This window comes from Vigna radiata, chromosome 6 (assembly GCF_000741045.1).
Source record: "Vigna radiata var. radiata cultivar VC1973A chromosome 6, Vradiata_ver6, whole genome shotgun sequence".
NCBI lineage: Eukaryota > Viridiplantae > Streptophyta > Magnoliopsida > Fabales > Fabaceae > Vigna > Vigna radiata.
The window spans coordinates 14,821,048-14,839,393 of NC_028356.1; the positions used below are offsets into that span (position 1 = coordinate 14,821,048).

General features: G+C 34.4%; 1 long non-coding RNA gene across 2 annotated transcripts; it reads left to right on the top strand.

The window, feature by feature from the left end:
• Positions 1-2,058: 2,058 nt before the first annotated feature.
• On the top strand, positions 2,059-6,710 carry LOC111241846. Of its 2 annotated transcripts, XR_002668190.1 has the most exons (4): positions 2,059-2,880; positions 4,021-5,283; positions 5,855-5,932; positions 6,577-6,710. It is a non-coding gene; the product is annotated as an uncharacterized LOC111241846 (long non-coding RNA). The 2 variants fall into 2 exon arrangements; XR_002668191.1 differs by lacking the exons at positions 5,855-5,932; positions 6,577-6,710 and having other exon boundaries at positions 4,021-4,244; positions 4,320-5,512.
• Positions 6,711-18,346: the final 11,636 nt, after the last annotated feature.

Genomic DNA, 18,346 nt, shown 5'->3' on the forward strand with positions numbered 1-18,346 from the left:
CATCTGTTGGAAAGATTGTGATTATGTGAACACCATATTGAGTTTAATGGAAGTAATGCATCTATACATCTTGATTGAAATTTTTATGATGAGCTGAGAGTCATTACTTGTCTTGGAAGAAAAAAGTTTTGGAAAGTGTTTGAAAACTGAGTTACATTTTCTTTTTGCTTGAGGACAAGCAAAATTCTAAGTTTGGGGCTGTGATAACGGTTGAAAAACCGTTATTTTCATACTTAAAATTTGACATTAAACACACCCTTTATGACTTAGAATTAGATTGAAATCATGCATTTTTCATAAGTTAGAGGACAAGAGATTCAAAGTTAGTTTTCTTGGTTTCATGATTGGTTTCCCCTTATTTTGTAGGTTTATTGAATGATTTGAAAGAAGGGTTGAATTATCAAAGAGTTGCAGTGCAGAACAATCAACCAGAATGTAGAAAAGTCAACTAGTCAACCAGAAAAGTCAACTAGTGTAAGACCCAAAATAAATATAATAAATTATTTTATTTTTCTTCCAAATAAAGATGAATCTTATGAAACTTAATATTTTAATGTCTATGATGAAATTATGATTGATAGTTGCATCGTATTTACTAATTTAAAGTTTTATCTGAAATTTAAATACAAAATTGAATTATTTTATCAGTGAAAAAAAATTATTGATTTCTTAATCTAAAATTTATAAATAACTGAATATAAAAATTACATTACGTCAATTAAAAAGATTATGAGTGATGGATAATTTAAATTTAAATATTAAAATTGTAATGAAAAATATTTTATACAAGTGAATTGAAATAACTAAAAATTTTGGGTATTTCCATGTACTGATAGAATTGAATGAAAATACTTATTCCCTCTATTAATATAATAGAAAAATCTCATTAGTCTTTAAACTATTTAGTCTTTGAATTATTTAAATTAAAAATTAGAGAATTAAGCTTTGTACATAAAAGGTCATGAGAATTGAAAACAATATGTTATAATTGTCGTGGGATTAATAGCTTTGTCACGTAAATGTCAATAATTCAGATTTTGTGGTTGAGAATGCCGTAGCTTTTTCATTTTCATCATCCATGACGCACACTTTCCTCTTTTTCCCAACACATAATCTTCTCCATTTCATTTCCACCCTATCATCGGTTATAATTTAGCTTCATACAACAAAAATTATATGCTTGCAAAGAAATGAAACAAAACATGCACAAAATTTGAAAGTGGTTACGGAGACAAAGAATAGAAATTAAAGGAGGCTTGGTTCCTCTTTGATTAGAACCCTCCAAACCATTATGTTGCTGAAAACAAGTATAAAATGACAGCCTTATAGCTTAATGAAATTAACAGAAACAAATCAGAAAGTTAGAGGAAAGAAAGTGAGGATAATCTTTGTGAGCGTCTAGGAGGGACATAGATCCTTCAAGAGGAGTGGCAGTGGATCTTAGAGCAACGATAAAAGCTTTCTGGACTTGAGGTAGGGGAGTTAAACCTTTCTCTAGATTGTATGAATACCTTGTAGTGTAAATCTGAAATCTTTTGGTTGTTGCTTGATATTGCCGTCGCATATTTTTCTGTCTTGTCTCATGAATCTGTGAGATGCATAATGAAATGCTTACTGTGGTTATTGAAATGGTTTCATAAGACTCTAAAAAACTTGACCTCACAGCTATGTAGGAGTGAGTAAATTGTTGTTACGCTTTCTTGAAAAATGAGAAGAAAGGAAAGATAGTCATCCCACCTTAGACTGTTGTAATTTCTCATTTATTCCCTATTATAGGTCTACCAAAATGGAACTTAATTTCAATTGTAGGATTATTTCCATTGTTGTAATTTCTCATAATAAAAGAGAAACCTATTATGACAAAGTTATAGATATCAGTCATAATATTACATGCGGTGACAAATTAGTAAATAAATGCAAAACTTATTATGACATATATAGGAATACCTATCATAATAAATATCTTTTATGATTAATTGTTATTCATCTGTTATAATAAATAAGAGTTGGTGACAATTTTTAACCATGTATTACGATTGATTTTCAAAAACTTGTCGTAATATTTCTGACCCTGATTTTCCATCTTTCAATTTCAGTCGCGATATTTGACGCCCACTCTCCTTCGAGATCTGTTATTCACTCTCGTTCTCGTCGTTGCTCTTCATCTTCAAGGTTTCTCACCATTTTCGGCATCAAGGGGCCACTTGCTCCTCCACTGCTAAACCCTCGTGAGCTGTCGTACGTCAATCAATGACCATTCCTCCTCCGCAGTAGCCACAACGAGCACCTCCTTGTTGCGCCTCACCTAGGGTTCTAACTGCAGTGCGCTAGCCCGCGACCTTCGTGCCTCACCTAGGTCATTCTCAACAATTCAATGGGACTACGTAACTGAATTGTGAATTCTCGATCCAAAATCGACAATGTCTTGGGGTTTGGGTTGGAAGAGACCTTTGGAGATCTTCCACCTTACTCTTAGCTATGGCATCGACGATCCGCTAGAGAATATCGCTCGCACTTCATCCTTTTCCCAGTCCTCCTCTTCCTCTTCTTCTCTGTTGTCTTCGTCCGCTTCCACTTCCTCAATCATCTCCAAGGATCAGGAGCTCAGGTTTCGCATTGAATTGGATTGGTCGGCGTCAGAGGACAAGGACCAGGTGGCGCTAAAGCTTCAATCGCAACTGATGGTGGCGTTGCCGATACTGTAGGAGACAGTGGTGGTTGAGCTCTCACCTCGGGATGATCATGAGAACGTGGTGGATCTGGGAATGAAGGTTGTTAAGCGACGAGAGCCTCTCAGATTGTTGGAGATGTCGTCGTTGCCGCTCTGGTAACCACTAGACCAGTCTCTCTGTTCTGAGCCTATGTGGTTGTGGCTTGTCGGTGAGTGTTGCTTACTCTTTGATGGAACTCGCACTCCTGTGGTTTATACCTGCTGCCAAAACAAGTGAATTTTGTGAATCTACTAGTTGTTTGTATGATATGTGTAGTTTCCAAAATTGGAAGTGTTAGTTAGTGATTTTGTTTTATCTCTACTATATTCTGTGGTAACAAATGAAGGATTTAGGCTATGTTTGGATAAAAGTTAGGAACATGCATTTGTAAATTCTAATTCATGATCCCGACTTTCAAGGTTTAAAATAAAGAAACAAGAATTTGTTTCTTTGGAAACAAAAGTACTTCTGAACTCAAATAGCATCATAAGTCCCTTTTACAATGTTTTAAATTTTATTAATGCAAGATTGTTTAACTTAATCTGACTTGGAATAGTGAATGTGTTTGCGTATTGGTGTTTTGCTTGGAATCCAGATTCGATTCGAGATATTTGTTGGAACCTACACGCTGTAAGCAATTCAACTTGGAAGAATTTGAGAATTTCTTGCTCTCTCGCTTCTCCAAGGACGTTAATATTCATTCTTTCTCCATCTAGACAATCAATTCTTTCATTTTATCCATCTCAAAATTATTTCAAAAGTTCCTTCAAAGTTGAAAACCTTGTCCAAAATCTGTAGTATTATAGGTGTTGTGTTGAATATTAAGTTTGGGAATAAGTTGGTTTTAAGTGCTTTCAATGAAGATCCATAATGGGATTTAGCATATCATATTTCTTTTATAATAAACTTCAGCATTAATTATTATCTGTTCTTTGACTTATGTAGGTATTGTGCAATATCCAACTGTTTGCTAAGGCTACGCCATTTCTCTTTGCTAGTACTATATACTAATTTTCTCCAATTTCTGGTCCTATATAATATTTCTATTATCCCAATCTCGAAGTAAATCTTTTTCATCTTAAAAGTGGAAATAAAGCAAGCAAAATAGTATTTATAATTCATATGCATGTGATCTTTACATGATATTAATTCAACTGAGTGTAGACAGAACAAAGAGTTTGTTGAGCAATTAAGTACACCACCACTAGACTCTAGAGATTTGTATTTTCCATCTCATTTTCCACAAAATGGTTTGGAACAGTTCAAAGTATGTTAGTGGAAATAACATTTGTCCTCTTGTTTCTCTTAGACCTCCCCTTGCACTCAATGTTGGACCCGTTGCTAAATTGTTCTATGGTTGTCTTGATAATGGTTTTCAGGTTAACACTCCTTCATCTTTCTACATTTCTTCTTTTTAATTTTGTTATAATTTTAGTAGTAATTGCTATACTGGATATGATTAGAAATTAAATAATCTCTACAGGTGGCTCTAGAACATCGTATACCCTTCTCCAAAGAATAGATGCTATAGTGGTATGTCTTGGATCATTTTAAGCCCGTCACATAATTTTTCCTTTTAAATGAGGATCGTTTTTGTCTCTTATGCAGCGTAACAGCACAAAGCTATTTGTTGTTGGCGTCGACGTTTCATTGGTAACTTAGCACATTATTTGTTCACAAAATACCCTTTTAGCTTATTATAGCCTTTTGGTCTTGGAGTTATGCTGATCTTCAAAATATGTGGAAAACAAAATTAATTTATGTTAGACTTCCTGCAGCGGTTTCATTGTTTTGACAGTTGGATTGAGCTTTTAGGTATCACAGTTTAAGATTTAAGTTAATGGAGAATTATTATATTGATTAGAATTTCTCTTGCTATTTCTTCGTATTTCACTCTATTTCCTAGTCTGATATAAATCTTTTGCTAAGTTCTTGTTTTGAGACTTGATTATGTATTTAGCCATATAATAGTGAATTACTTCACCTAAAAAACATTGAAACTAACTAACAACTAATTACATATAGCAATATGGTGTAACATAGTTAGTAGATAGTTTCTTCTTTAACCATATGAGTAAGAGTTCATCCTCGATTAGAGTGTATGGAAAAACATGTGTAGAAAAGGTCAACTTCTTAAATAGATTTCAGTATTCCAAGAAATTAATCTTTTGAATCCCAATTGTGAAAAATTTGCTGGAATGTACTCTCTCTGGGCCTATTCTTTTGCATAAGTATAGTTCTCTTGAAAACGTGAATTCACCACTCCTTTTCAAATATTTTCATTCATTAACAAAATAAAGTAACTCTTATTAATATGATTTCTTCGTTACAATCTTTTCTTCAATTCTTGACAAGGTAGAAGAAGCATGCCGATACAAGAGATGTCTAGAGTTTTTATTCTTGGACAATCAAATAAGTTTTCAATTCCTGGGATAGCTTTGGTTGAATTTCTCAAATTGTTGATCGCATTCTATTTCCCCCTTTCAATTTTTGTTGGGATGGCTTGCTTTCAAAAGTTCCTCATGTGTTAGTCATTCACGGAGAAAGTGATGGCAGGGTGGAGTGCATAAAGGTTTGTCTAAGATCTAATATATTTGGTTAGTTATTTGCAAGATTGATTACGTAAAACTGGTTGAAAGATATTGACTTGCTATGCTACTTATCTGATTGTTGAAGAAACAACCCTGCAAAGTGGATTTTGCATAAACTAACATTGCCAATTTCATTTGGGACACACCATTCACTTGTTAAAAGTTTTTAACAGGTTATTATGAAAACTTGTTGCTAGTCAAATTTCTTATACGGCCATGAAGGTCAGTCTTTTACTAATTTGTTTAAAACCTATGATTTGAATCATTAGGCTTGTTGTATCACTTATGTTATTCGGATCATTTGAAAAGTTAAAAATCATGAGATTTAAATTTATAACCTCTTTCAGTTGGTGTTTCATTTTGTTTATGAAATATTCATATTACAAAATAAAAGAATATTTATAATGATATTGACTTTTGCATTTTAAACTTTTTCAATGTTCAAACCATTAATTGCTATAGCTAGAGTATAATACATTAGTGGAAAAATAGGATTCCATGTAATCTTGGTTTTTATCTGGTGGCTATTGTTCAAGTTGTAATTAATTTCAGGGGGGCTATATTCTGGTAGATAATAAAGGATGCATAAAACTTGCAGACTTTGGGGCATCCAAACATGTCGTTGAGCTGGTAATCTTAGTCTTATCTGTTGCTCTACTATTATTTATATTGCTTTACCTTTGTGAGGCTTCTTATGTTTGAAAATTTGTTTAAACAGTGTTTTTTCTTGGATTGTTATTTTAGAATTATGATTCTCGATTTTGATTGGATGAACTGAACTTGTAAACTTTGTGTAATCAAAGTTCTGTTTTAGAATCCTAATACCNGAAAGTGNGCCTTACTTAACANCATGTCTTGAGTAAATTTAATTCAAAAAGAGCATTCTGACTTGTGTTTTGTATGTACCTTAATTTTCATATATTCAGTTTTCCTTTATTTTACCTTTTATTGTTAAAATTGAGATCGTTACTACTTCTTGCAATACACTATATTTTCTTATTACCATACAACATTAGCATAAAGAAAGAGTTGTCAAGCTGTCAAATGTGGTTTCGAATTGTGATTTTTAATTTTGTAGTTGTTTAACTTAGTTAAGATGCAACTTCCACTCATATTCAACTTGCATGGATATAGGCACAACTAAATCTCTCAAACAGAATTGAATAACAGTAGCACTGCCACAACTGATTGGATTCATGGATTGATTCTAACATTATTTGTTCATTACAAAATTGTTCTAACTTAATTATTTAACTTAATTATTTTATTTGTAGATCTTTAATGATTTATCTCCCATGAAAGTTCCAGACATTGAAGACATTAGAATTAAGTGGGTTTCTTTTATTTTAAGTGTTAGTAAACTGTAGAAACTTGACTACAATGTAGTGTAGATTAATGTTATATTTGGATTTAATATATGGTTTGATTTACAAATTATGTATTAAATATTTTTACACAGTTTAATGTTTGAAATAGATTTCATTATGTTAATTTAATTGAATATGTTCATTTCATGTTATATTGATTATAAATTGATTGATGAGATTATAATACAGGAAATTAATTGTAAATCGAATGGATATATTAAATGTAATAATGATTTTTTTTATAAAAAGTTTTTATGATAGATGAACAATGTATGCAATAAAATATTATTTCTGAAAAGTATATATTATGATAGGTGAATAATTACTTGTCATAATATGTTCTACATATTATGATAGGGGAAAGAATGATCGTCATAAAATGCTACATATTATGATGGGTAAATTCGTTATATTATGACGGATAAGTAAAAATTTGTCATAATACACTAGACCTATTATGATAGGTGACAGAATGTTTGTCATAATACAATGGACCTATTATGATGGATTTTCCTGTCCGTCATAAAATGTTCAGGACCTATTATGATGCCTAGAACTATGACGCCATGTTATCCATCATAATAGGTCATATTTACCCGTCATAAAAATCTATTTTTCTAATAGTGTAATTATTATTGTTCGGAATTCTTTACTACTCATGTTCTCTGCAGAAAACCGTGAGCTCTTTTCTTTTCAAAGTAGCAGAATTTTTTTGTTTGTTTCCCTTTTATCATTATTCTAGATTCTGTTATTATCTATTTATAACCATCATTTTTGTTATTCTTGCTGTCACAAATTCAAATCATACATACTCTCTATTATTATTATATCTAAAGGCTGGAACATGTCATACTATTGAGTCTATCCAAAAATCAAATAATACTTGAAAGTTGCTGCCCAATTATAATTAATTGTAGAAATATTATTTAATTCATTTGCTGCCCAATTATAATTAATTTTTCATACAACAGCTTTTGTTCCAATATCAGAACCGTTTATCTTTATAAATAGTATGGGTTGTTGGTTTATCTTTTATTATATTTCATATATATATTTTTTTATAGAAAAAGTTGCTAGACTTGCTTATTTTGAATAACCGGTAATTCTTTATTTTGTTATATACTATTGCATATTTTACTAAAAATACTATTGCATATTTTACTAAAAGCCGAGAAGGCTATTACTTGATATCTTCTATAAATCATTTTATTGAATTATTTTAAAAACATGTTACTTGTATCCTTTGAATAATGTTTCAATGACTGCAAATTGATTATTTACCATTTGAACTATGATATAACATAAAAACTTACCAATCAAAGAAATTGAATCAAAGAGAGATTGATAGTAAACCCATATAGTAAACTTAAAAAAAAAATGCCAATTTTAATAATTTTACAGTAGATAATCCTGTGATCCAAAAATTATGAGTTTGGTGTTAAAAGAAAGATCTTAGAGTCTAGAATCCAACAAAACAAGAATTTCTTCATTTGGAACACTGTAGAGAAAGTTACGAGTAAAACAGTGAGCAAAAGTCAAAATCGACAACACGTCATTTTGAATGTGTTTTTGGACTTAATTCAAGTTAATGTATGATTCTTTGAGTTTAATATATAATCCTTATTGATTCCCTAGGCTTGTCATGTATCATTGGGGTGATTTATATTTATCTCGGTAGTTAAAAATAATGATTTCCTTTTGCCTATGTAAGGCGATAGGTGGATTCGAGTCCTGTTAATTTTCCTCTTTCAAGAGGGTACAAATATCTCGCCAAGGGTTCTGACTTGTGCTGAGTATTGTGCTTGGTGAATGGATGTTACTCACCAATGTTTTTACTCATAAGTCCTTGTAGAACCAGGGAGATATGTCCAAAAGCGGTGTGCTTAGGATGACTCTTATCCGTGGTCCATATGAGGAACTGGTTTTGTTATATGTGTGTGTGAACAAGAAGAACCGAGATAAATCCAATTAATACGAGTAAGAGATGAGAGATAATATGATCTTATTAATGCACTAATAATATTATTAAATATTCAAAGTGTGTAAGTAAGTTTATCTGTAACTTGTACTTTTCTGTATTCGGTTAACTCACCCTACTTGTGTGTTTACGATGATCGTATAACTCGTGTCGTTATACGGGAGTAGATGATGTTTCGGGTAAAACTGAAGACGTTTAGTGCGAGGATGCATTGTGGAAACACTTTTTGGGACTTTTAAGTATGTATTTTAAATCATGAAACGTTGTGGTTTGTAATTTTAATCTACTTTTAAGATTTGGTTTGTAATCCAATAATGACTCTTGAAAACTTTGACGTTCTCATTGTATAATATTAATAAATGTGTGGTTTTAAATATAAACGTATATTTTGGAAAAATTTTCTGTGACACTCCGAGAAGGGGTGTTATAACTAGTCAACTAGAAAAGTCAACCAGTTGACCAGAATGCTGAAAAGTTGACCAGAGTGCAGTTTTGAAAGGGTGCCAAATATCCAAATGTATTAACCTCTTTTTTGTTTCTGTTGATCACTCCTTCAAGCTTTTCAATAGGACAAAGAATCAAACCACAAAGAAATGACTCGTTTTTCTCAACTTGAAAGATTTGATAGAAAAACAAAGAAAAAGTTAACACAAAATTCGAACATGTTGGGAGCCCTTCAAAACGTCAAAGCCACAGTTACAAGGATATTTTACCGGTTGGTTTAAAAGAAAAAAAAAATGAAAACATAGTATGTGGAAAATAAAACGTCAAATGCGAAGAAGAATTCGACGTTTTGTGGTTGGTTTAAAAGAAAAAGAAAAAATAATAAAAAAGAACTGCTTTCTCACATAGTTATAAGTTCATATAAATGCTTGTGGTTTTCGTGCATTAAAACATGTGCAATGCATCCAGAAATGATGTAACAAGTACAAGTTTAATATGTATGCATTCACATAGCAATACAGTACATAAACATGTTCCACAGATATATCAATTATTCAGCATAAGAACATGTAACACAACAATAACATATGTGTGTTATTAAGCAAGGTGTTGTCACCATAGAAAACCAAAGTGATATAGATATTGTGTTGTCAACAATCTCAACAATCTCCCCCTTTTTTGATGATGCACAAACATGATTAATAACCAACCATGTTTGCACAACCATATACCAAACAGAGTAACAAATGATATAAGACAGTTCAAATACTCTTCATGTAAACATATCCAGACAGCAAAATATCGAGCACAATATGAGACAAAAAAACATTCTCCCCCTTTCATAAAGCTTTCATAAATTCTCTCCCCCTTTGTGCATTAACAAAAAAGGAATGTTCTAGATATTTATGTTGATATTCAAACAGAGATGCATGAAAAAAATATATGTGCAATTTCTTAAAATGCAATGATGCTCCCCCTATCACCTTTAATAACATGTAAAAGATAAATCCCCTTGAAATGTAGGCATGTGAAGAAAAATGTGTAAAAGATGTAATACTCCCTCTGTCATTATGCATAGATATCAAAACCAGATCAAATGCACAATGCAGTACAGATAATTAGAGTATACAATTAGTAATAACATAGTTGTATCAAAGACAAGATATCAAACAATTCAATCATGCAATGATACAAACTTCAAGAATCTCACAATATTATCGTAATTCAGATATGCATAATCAATTTAGAATAGAGATAATTGTTGATAATTAAGATAAACTAATCAATCAACTAAAAATAAACAAATTCCAAAATTGGAATTTATAACGCTGTTATGATGCAGTCGATTGAATTATTTTCCCAGTCGAATACATTGGTTCTCAATGATGTTGAATTCCATTTGTAGTTTCCAAAGCAATGTTTTTCCTGCAAAACCTTTCAAAGATCTTCCTAGATCAATCATTTTAGTTATGCAAGAAATATAATAAAACATAAGACAATATGTAAAGATGTGTAATAGATCAAGCATAATTGACTTCAATCATATCATAGTCGAATCAATTATCACCCAGCATAACAGATTTCAATTAATCAAATTAAAGCAGCTGAAAATGATTCAAACACCGATTTCATTTCCTTGTTAAAAGATATTACAATGATAGGAGCAAAAGCAAGGAACAAAAACAAAAAGATGGCAATGTAAGCCATAATAACCGAAGCAAATAGACACAAGGACATACTATGACTCTAGACAGTGTTAGGAAACATGTTGGCTTCGTTTTACACCAAGAGGGGGGTGAATTGGTGTTAGTGCAAATTTAAAATCTTTTTGCAATCTTGGTATGAAAGTTCAAAGCTTTTGATCTTTCCTTGAAATGCAAGTTATTGAAAAATGTAATGTAGCGGAAAACCGTAGTTGCTTGCTAGACATATATAGTCGACTGAATTAAAAGAGTGCAGGGATAGAAAAATCAAACACTGATTTTTATACTGGTTCGGCCAACAATGCCTACATCAAGTGTCCTTCCAACCTTGGAAGCAAATGCACTATAATGGTTGTGGTTTTTACAATAAAGAATTTATAGAAGACCTCCACGTTAAAAATATAAATCTCCTCTCTAACCCAAAACCAAATATAGTTGCACACAAAAACCAGATTTGCAGCAAGAATCCCCTCTCTTGCAATCTGCACTGATAACGGTTTAAAAACTGTAATTTTCATACTTAAATTTGATAGTAAAACACACCCTTCATGGCTTAGAATGAGCTTTAAATCAACTAAAACACTTAGTTATGTCTTGTGAGAGTCAAAAGTTGGTTTTAGAGATATTATGCTTGTTTTACATTGTTTTGCAGGGTGTTAAGGTGAATTAAAGATTGAAGTGAATCAAGGTCGACTTAGACCCATGAAAGAAGGAGAAAAATGATGAAAAGAAGGGTCAAGAAAGTCGTTGAGTGCCAGAATGGTTCGTTGAGCGCTCAGAGCGATTAGAGGGAAACTGCTCAGTGACAAAACTGACCGCTGAGCGGTCAAACCAGCAAGAGGCAAACCGCTGAGCGGTGAACTTAGGCGCCTGGGTGGTTATGTGTTTTTATTAGCTAGATTCTGTAATCTTTCTGTTATCTTTTTGGGCTTATATGTAGCCCTAGTGCGAATTAGAAGGTGATTCTTTTGGAAGAGAGAAACGTCCAGAGCCATTCCACACACCTTGAAGGAGATTTCTTGGATGCTTAGGCTCCTTTTTATCAAATCTAGGGTTTGCTTTTCCATTCTTTCATTATTTTCATCTAGTTTCACCATGACAATGGTGAACTAAACCCTTTGTTGTTGGGGAACAATGTAATCTTTTGAAACTCTCATACATCCAAATTCTTATTTATTTCATATGCTTGTCATATACTTGTTTATCAATTGTTGGGTTGTCATCTTTGGTAAATGCTTTTATTGTTTAACTCATTCATTAAATGTTGTTTGTCTTTACCGATATGGGGACGTACGATAATGTCATGAAGTGGTGGGAAATTCCTTGATTATGCTAATACCGCCTAGGGATAGGGGTAGGATGATCAATTGTATTTTACTTTTGTTCGCATTACGTTATTGGTTACTAGGGGAGGCTAGGGATAGCAAGCCAGTAATTAATAATAGGCTCTTTTTACCAAGGGATTGGGTTAAGGGTAGGCTAGAAAGTTTGCATGGCAATTTGATAAATAAGTGAAGTAAATAAGAAAAGTAAATATATGAGAGTTGATAAGATGAAATTGTAAACCCCAACAACACCATTCATCCATAGGTTTTCAAAGCCAATTGAATCAACTGCATTTGCATGTTTATTTTTGTTCTTTGCATTTAACCACCAACTTAATTCTTTTCTCAAGTCTTACGAAATTTGTTTACATGGAAAGTGTTAAGTCCCTGACAAGTGTAGCAGATCGTTATCAAGTAATATAAACGGGTAAGTTCGAGTATCATTTTCCCAAAGGACTCTTAGGCCTTAACTTTCATGTAACCTAATCTTGTAAGACTTNAGAAAAGAATAANNTTGGTGGTTGTATGCAAAGAACAAAAATAAACATGCAATGCAATTGATTCAATTGGTGTTGAGAACTATTGATGAATGGTGTTGTTGGGGTTTACAATTTCATCCTATCCACTCTCGTATATCTACTCTTCTTATTTAATTCACTTGTTTATCNAATTGTCATGCAAACTTTCTTAATTACCCTTAGCCCAATTCCTTGGTGAAAAGAGCCTATTACTAATTACCAGCTTGCTATCCCTAGCCTGCCCTAGTAACTAATAATGCAATGCGTTCTGAAGCAAATGCAATTGACCATCCTATCCTAGGCGATATTGCATAATCAAGGAATTTCCCACCAGTTCATGACATTACCGTACGTCTATATCGATAAAGACAAACATCATTTACTGAATGAGTTAAACAATAAAAGCATTGAGCGCAGATGAGAACCCAACAATTGATAAACAAGTATATGACAAGCATATGAAATAAATAAGAATTTCAATATATGAGAGTTTCAAAAGATTACATTGTTCCCCAACAACAAAGGGTTTAGTTCACCATAATCATGGTGAAACTAGATGAAAATAATGAAAGAATGGAAAAGCAAACCCTGGATTTGATAAGAAGGAGCCTAAGCATCCAAGAAATCTCCTCCTAAGTGTGTGGAATGGCTCTAGGCGTTCTCTCTGCCAAAAGAATCCCTATCTAATTCACACTGGGGCTATATGTAAGCCCAAAAAGATAACAGATAGATAACAGAAAGATTTACAAAATCTAGCTAAAAAAACAGACAACCGCCCAGGCGCCTAATTTGACCGCTCAGCGGTTTACCTCTAGCCGCTCTGGTCGCTCAGCGGTCAATTTTGCTGCTAAGCGGTTTGCCTCTAATTGCTCTGAGCGCTCAACGGACTATTCTGGCGCTCAGCGGCTTGTTTCACCCTTCTTTTCATCATTTTTCTCCTTCTTTCATGGGTCTAGGTCCACCTTACTTCACTTCCATCTTTAATTCATCCAAAAACCCTGCAAAACAAACATAATATCTCTAAAATCAACCTTTGACTCTCAAGAGACTCAACTTAAGTGTTTTACTTGATTTAGAGCTCATTCTAAGCCTCAAAGGGTGTGTTTTACTATCAATTTTAAGTATGAAAATAACGGTTTTTAGACCGTTATCACAACCCCAAACTTAGAACTTTCCTTGTCTTCAAGCAAACAAGACAAAACATGGCTTTCCAAATTTTCATCAAATAATTCACACTTTCAAAACTTCATTTTCCCATGACAAGCTATTATACAATTTCAAATTTCAGTGGAATCCTACAAAGATGTATGCATGCTTTCAATCCAAATTAATTCACATAATCAATCTTTTTCCAACAGATGCTTTGTTCATGAATGATCAATCAACTAAACATAGATGTAAACATGGATTTAACAATTCTCACCAAGCAAGTGTTTCACTCAATCACTCAAGTGTTTAGGGAGGTCACTCTACTCTCTACTCTTCACATGTCACATAAAACAATATTGTCATTCATCTAAAACAATTAACATCTTTCACATGCATATGTCATCACAAGGACTTTTTCCAAGGCTTGTATTGTGGTTGGGCTAACAAGAAAATTTGTTTTTCTAGAATATAAAATCCTTGAGTTAAGAGAGTTTAAATTATTATTCAAAGTTCAAACACACTCTCTTTTTAACCAATCTCACTCATTCCCAACTTTTTCCTTTTTTACATTGAGTTCTTTTTAACATGCATAAACTCTTTTCTTCTTTTCTTTTCTTTTTCACATGCATTTTTCTTTTTCATCTTTTGAACTCAATGCTTTTCTTTTTCTTTTCTTTTGCCTTTCACTTTCCCCATTCAACCCCAAACTTGAACCTTTTCAATACATATAATTATTCTCAACCCTAACTCAAGGTAAATCAATTCAATCAAGGGTTTTCATACTTTTTAAGGTCAAGGTTCAAAAAGGGTATATCATTTAAAATTCTTTGGGTGAAAATTTGGCTAAGTAAGGGCTTTCCAAGCATGGCCTTGATCATATGAAATACACATGTAATTCAATCAATTATCAAGATTAAGTCAATACCATTCATGATTCCCTGTAAACAGTGTACACAACAATAAAACTTTGAAGCTCAATACCTCACATAATCATGCTTTCTCACTTCTCACATGAATCCTGCTTAGCATCAAAATCACAATCATGAATCACTTACTCGTCTGTTCACATAGCTAGTGAACCATCAACCTGGATATCAATATTCACACATTCTCAATCATCATCCACAATCAATCATCAATCATAAACAACTCATCATNCAATAAATTAGAACCATTATCCGAATAAGTGTATAAGCCAAGCATAGACTCCAATATAAATTTAACCTATACTACTACTTCAAAGTATAAAGAAAAAGAAAAAGAAAAATCCCTGTCAGTGCTTGGCATCCATCAGTAAATGCCATCAACGCAGATCCTCCTCTAAGCTATCATCATCCTCACCCTCCTGGGCATCCTCAAAATCTTCATCATCATCCTAGTCATCACCCTGTCCTTCTGAAGTTCTAGCGGCTCCGGACCCACTACCATGTGCCTGTCCTCGAGGCCAAGCCATCACACTACGAAACTCATCCATAGTCCACCTGTGCACTGGTGGCTGGTCATATAGTCCCATGATCATCTCGGCAGTGGCCTCTTGCATTTTGTAAATGGACTCCATCCTCGCCTCCCTCAGAGACATGTACATTTCTCTCATCTGGAATGGCTCAGGCTGCTCTGCTGGTACGTCCACAGGCTCGTCCTCCTGCTGTGCTGCTGCCCTCCTAGGACATCTCCTAGGAACTGCTCTAACTGGCTCATCCCCTCTACAATACTGACGAAAATAGGAGGCATTAATAGCACTCCTTGGCCTCTCAAATGGTGGAACTGAAGTGTCCACCCCTGCCTTCTGGCACAAATAGGTAATTAGGGACGGATGTCCCAGTGGCATCCTGCTGCTCACACAGTGTTGGTGTAGCTCATAATCTCACTAGTGATAATCTTCCCAACGTTCACGTCCATCTGCCTCAACATACAGTAGATGACCAAGATTCGATGCAAAGTGATATCGAAAACATGAGAGCAGGGTTGGATGTTGGCATGTGTAAATGCCATCCAATATTTGGCTAGGGGAGTTAAGTCTGCCCTCAGGATGTTCACAGGTGCTCCGTTCGGGTTTCTCTGAAAATGCATCCAACGGATACACATCACTCTCTCCCAGTATGGCAGCATACATGCACTGCTCTCCTGGCCACTCAGTCCCCAGAAAAGTGTTGATTGTGTCAGGATCATAGCTAATCAAGTGTCCACGTACATAGCTCATGTACCTTCCTGCGGACACTCCTCCTCTCGGCAAGGCATTTGCATAAAACTCCTTCACCAACTCAATACTGGTTGGTGCTGGATAAGTAGTCAATCTCTCCCAACCTCGCCTCTCAATCTCCAGACCAAACTCTGGAGCCAAGTCAAGAATGTACATGGCTTTTCTCTCCATCAACAGTCGCCTTTCCTGGACTATAGCAAAGTCTTCCTTATGCTTCCTTGAAAGGAACCTTGAAGAATAGAATCTTCTAGGTCTCTCTGGTTCCTTCCTCTTATTGCCCATTGTCTTAACTCTCTTTGAAGTAGACATTCCTGCATAAATCAATTTCATCCAGCAAAATTCACAGAAACATCATTAGAGGTTAGTGCATCATCAAATCATATAATTCTCTAAGGAAAAACATGGTTCCTCATCACTCAAGCATCCAAAAATTTCAATTTTTAGGCAAAACAGTTGCAGACTGCCCAACATCAAAAGAGACCGCCCAGGCCGTTTGCCTCAGATCGCGATACCACCCAGCGCCAAAAAATACCGCTCAGCGGTGGCGGCTAGGGTTTTTCAAAATCCTTGCCTATTTGACCCTAATCTCCACTCTTTTGCTAAAAATCATCAATCTAGACCAAATTTATGCAATTTAATCGGTTCAATCAGTTCCTATTCTATCAATTCATGCATAGAAATCAAAAGCCCTAATTTATCATGTTCCTAAGCATGTTCTTCAACAAATCCCAAATTAGAAACACCAACCAATGAAATTGCATACTTACTTGAGTGGAGATGGTGAATGCATGCAGAATTGTTGGGGGTTTACAATTTGATCTTATCGCTCCCTCTTATCTACTCCTCTTGTTTAATGTGCTTGATTATCTAATTGTTATGCAAACTTTCTTAGCCTACCCTTAGCCCGATCCCTCGGCGAGAAGAGCCTATTACTAATTACCGACTTGCTATCCCTAGCCTCCCCTAGTAATTAATAATGCATTAAGAACAGAAGTAAAAATAATTGATCGTCCTACCCCTTATCCCTAGGTTGGTATTGCTTAATCAAGGAATTTCTCACCAGTTCATGACAGTACTGTACGTTCCCGTATCAATAGAGACAAACAACAGTTATCGAATGAGTTAAACGATAAAAGCATTAAGCGCAGATGAGAACCCAACAATTGATAATCAAAGCATATGAAGAATCATATAAATAAACAAGAGTTTCAAAATATTACATTGTTTCCCCCAACAACAAAAGGGTTTGGTTCACCATTGTCATGGTGAACCTAGATGAAAAATAATGGAAGAATGGAAGAACAAACCCTAGATAAGATGAAAAGGAGCCTAAGCATCCAAGAGATCCTCTCCAGAGAGTGAAAATTAGGTATGGCCGCCCTCTTCTGTCAAAAGAATGAGAATGAAATCGTAACACGGCTATTTATAGCTGAGGAGCGTCACAGAAAACAGGCCCAGGCCCAGCGGACAACTGCCCGGCGGCACACTTATGCCACCCGGCGGTTTGCCTCTAGCAGGGGGCCACCGCCTGGCGGTTTGCCTCTAATCGCAAATCCACCCAGCGCCCACGTCAGGTGCCTTCTCCTCGCCTTGGACCGCCCGACGGTGAATTTTGCTGCCGAGCGGTTTCTTGACTCTTCTTTTCTTCAATTTTCTTCCTCTATCTTGAGTCTGAGACCTTCATCTTCAACCCCAATCTTCACTTTCATCAAAATCACTACAAAACAATGCAAAACAAGCATAATATCGCTAAAAACAACTTTTGACTCTCGACTGACTCATTTATTGAGTTTTACTTGATTTTAAGCTCGTTCTAAGTCTTAAAGGGTGTAATTTGGTTTAAATTGACATATGAAAATAACTGTTTTTCAACCGTTGTCAGCTGTGCTTGAGAAACATTACGGATCTCCTTTGGAAGTTGTGAAAGGATCTTTGTCAATGTATCTAGCTTTTGGGTCAAAAGATGATTTTGAGCTAGCATTGCATCATTTGCAGGTAAGTACAAGACTCCTCTCTATTGTGTTGGTGCACCCCTTTCACTATATGCTTCTTGACCATTATTTGCCATACTCTCTATCAAGTCATAGGCTTCATCCTTAGTCTTATGTTTTAACCCAGAGTAGATGTAGTCGAATGCATTGCTTTCTCAAATGTTGAATTCCAATTGTATATATCCAAAGCAATGTCCTTCCTGCAAAACCTTTCAAAAGCCTTTTCTAGATCAAGTATAGTGGTTATGCAAGAATAATATTTGAAGTTAATGTAAAGAATGCATGACAATTATAGCACAATTGACTTCATTCATAACACAGTCAAATTCATCAATCAGTAAAGCAGTTCTTCAATCAGATTAGCAAACA